Genomic DNA, 3,823 nt, shown 5'->3' on the forward strand with positions numbered 1-3,823 from the left:
TAAGAAGGAGACTCGAACCACAATTATGTGCAACCATTGCAGGGTGTCTTTCTGTGTTACCCCATGTTTTCAAAAGTTTCACACAATAAAATAAAATTGTTAAAATGATTTTTTTCATGCCTCATTCTACTGATTCTACCGCTAGAGTCCAGTGACATATATGTGTCCCATATAATATTTATCAAAATTCATCTTACCTAACAAAAATTTAAAAACTCAATGATTTAGCATGCATTCCATTACTGAAAAACATCTTATCATCAAAAACTTACAAACAAAAAAATAATTTGGTCATAAAAAGGTGTTTGAGACTCTGATATAACCATTTAAAAAACACATACATATATGAATATATTTTTACACACACGAGTATATATTTTTATATTCACATACATACACACTTGTGTGTACGTATATATAAATGAGAAGGGTCGACCCACATTCATCTTCCCTTTTCCTTCCTTCCTTCCAATTAGTCATTTATTGGGAACCCACTTCATGGTCATGGCTGTGCTACATGTTGGGGCTGAAGGTAAGTGAGTTTTCCGGTACCTCTTTCAGAAGAGACAAACACAAATACAACTGGCCAGAATCCAGTAGGTCACAACCTACAAAAGAGAAAAACAAAGTGCTTCTGCAAGGATTCACTTGGAGGCTTAGCAAGATACAGCTGTGCTGATTTTCCTGTACGGTCAAGACTAACTTCACGCTATTTCCTGGGACCACAATTATGCAAGTTCCCCAATTTCTTGCACTGACTGCGCAAAAGCATGCCATTTTAACACCATTCCTTCCAGAGAGGTCTGTCATAGGACCTGGGTAGATGGTTCAACTCTTCCCAACACCTGGCTGGCACCCAGGGGTTGCTCAATGCTCTTTGTCCGGGAATGTTCCTTGGTCTGTTTCCTAATACATTTACCACCCGGGGACCGCATGCTCTTTGCCTGCTCCCTACAGCCTCCCCGCGGCAGTGCCCCCCACCCTCAAGGCCTGTACAGAGGATCATGCTTGGAAAGTCTCCACTTCTTCCCAGCATCAGACTCCTTCACCCTGGGGCCTCAGTGCTGTAGGGTCTCCTTGTTCTCTTTGCTGGTTATCAATGCCTCGGTCATGGTTTTAATCAGATGCATATGGTTCTTTATGGGCTGATACCATAACCTGGCTAATGTGGTTAAAAAAAAAAATTAGTGGCCAGTTTATTATTCCTCCCGGGTAAGTGATGTCTTAACCCAGTCAAGGATATGTCACCAGTTGACCCTTAAAAGCCTCTCTAATCGTGAGAACTCAAGGCCAATTGCTGTGTAAAGTACATCGTGCAGAAAAGGCAGCAGCTCAGGGCACTCAAGATCTCAGCCTGGGTTTGAATCTTGCCTCCTCTACTTACTAGCTGTGTTACTCTGAGAAAGTTCCTAGCCTCTCTGTGCCCTATTTGTAAAAATGGGGTTATTAGATAATAAAAAGACCTACCGCTTCAGGGTAGTTGAAGAAATAAATGAGTAAACACACAGAGCAGCGCCTGGCACACAGTAAGCACTCTGAAAGCTGTTAGGATTGTGAGGTGACTGCCCATCCTAAGGCAGATACAGGGCTGGCTTTGCCAGCAACTTTTGTGCCTTGAGGGCCTAAATCTCTGCCATGACATGGAGCATTTAATTATGTTGTGTAGTATTTATTTCTTCTCCGACTCTGAACTTTTTGAGGACAGAGACTATGTTTATCATCTGCTCAATTCAGCAAACACTGACTGAGAGCTGAGTGTGCCAGGCATTGCTGGGTATAGCAGTAAAGGCAAATAAGCAAATAGCAACATGGTCCCTCCCCTGTCTCCCAGGGCCTAAGGGGATGTCTGTCTCATAAACATAGGATGGTGAAATTGAGGAATGTTGATATGAACTCTTCTGAATAAAGATTCAAATTTATCTTATATTTATCCCCTCACACCTTTGGCCTCTGACCAATTTCACACCAGAAAAGGCAGATTTTGTTTGAAGTCTTGACAGACCATGTGGGTTCACCATCTCCTATAGGATGTCTTTGTAGGGAGGAAGTAGGTCTGAGGATAACATCTGATTTAGAAGTCTGGAACTTGGTAGTTCCTCATTTATACAGTGCCAGAGTTGATGCTACTTTTGAGCACCTTTTGAAAGGTTACAATATCAGCATACATGGTACTGTGAGCATATTCTCCTTGAAATTTCATTTGATTGTGAGTGGCTCAGTTTTCGAGAAGAGAGTTGCTGGCACTAAGGAAGTACAGTTGGGAACTAATCCCAATATTCCGGGCACAGCAGGACCTATCTCTGTCGCCTGAGGAAAAGAAAGAGGTGTAATAGTGAGAAGGTCTTTGTTTAGTTTTCTTATCAGGACAAACTGGAATTATGAACAAAATGTGCTGTCCCAAATTCAACTCGACTATCCATTCTGTTCTAAGGTCATGTACACTCCTGGGAAAATCTATTGGTTCCCATTCCATGGCTGGGCATAACTCTGACCACAGCAGTTCATCAATTCTGAGATGCTATTTTCCTACTTTAACATCTCTGAAATGGAGATGTCTTAAAATCAATGGTATCTTGAGCATTTTGTCAGAGGTTAACTGGCAGAGTTTTCTTTCTTACAACTTATAGCATATTAAATGGAAGACTTAGGGCAGTGGTTCCCAAACTTTGCTGCACATTGGAATCACCTGGTTACCTTTAAAAACTACTGATGCCTGGCATCCACCACCAGACATTCTGGTTGAATGCATGTGGGGCACAACGTAGGCATCGGAATTTTTAAAAGCTTCCCAGCTGATTCTAAAATGCAGTAAACATGGGAACCATGGAAATACAGCATTTCTGCTTTATTCAAGCTTTATCCAGCTCCTAGATTCCATGGACAGCATCCTTTACAGGTTCTCCTTCAATGTATTGAGCACTTCTCCATCTCATTTAAGGATGTTTTTTCAGCTCTCCATTAATCATCCTTTATATTCAGACAAAGATACTTTATGGCAAGAAGAATTATTAGACATAAAGGACATTTCATAACAATAAAGGGCCAATTTAATAGGAACATAACACACCTAAAATTGTATGCTCTTAATAACAGATCTAAAAGAGAAAATAGACAAGTTCACAATCCTTCCACTAACTAGTATAACAAGCAGAGAAAAGTCAGTAAGGATACAGAAGACTTGAAAAAGGCAATTAACAAAAATGGACATATATAGAACACTACGCCCGAGAACTGCAGTCTTCTCAAGTGCATGTGGAACTTTTATCCGAGTAGGCTATATGCTGGGCAATAAATCAAGCCTCAGTGAATTTCAAAGGACTGAAATCATATGGAATGGGTTCTTGACCACTGTAGAATTAGCTAAAAATCAGTAACAGAATGGTAATTTTAAAATCTCCAAATGATTGGAAGTTAAGCAACATATTCCTAAGAAAACCATGGAACAAAGAAGACACAAATGGAAATTAGAAAACTTTTTAAACCGATTGACAATAAAAATACAATATATTAAAACATGTAGGATATCAGTAAAGCCAATATCCTTTGTCTCACATACTCTAGACATGTTACCAGGAAGGACTAGTCCCTGGCGAAGGGCATCATCCTTGATAAAGTAGAGGGTCAGCAAAAGAGAGAAATATCCTCAACGAGATGGACTGATACAGTGGCTGGAACAATAGGCTCAGGCATAACAATGATTATGAGGATAGCGCAGGACCAGGCAGTGTTTTGTTCTGTTGCATGTAGGGTCACTATGAATCGGAACTGACTCGATAGCACCTAACAACAATTGGTAAGGCAGCATGTAGGTGGAAATGCATAG

Source organism: Loxodonta africana, chromosome 21 (genome assembly GCF_030014295.1).
Source record: "Loxodonta africana isolate mLoxAfr1 chromosome 21, mLoxAfr1.hap2, whole genome shotgun sequence".
In the NCBI taxonomy this organism is placed as follows: domain Eukaryota; kingdom Metazoa; phylum Chordata; class Mammalia; order Proboscidea; family Elephantidae; genus Loxodonta; species Loxodonta africana.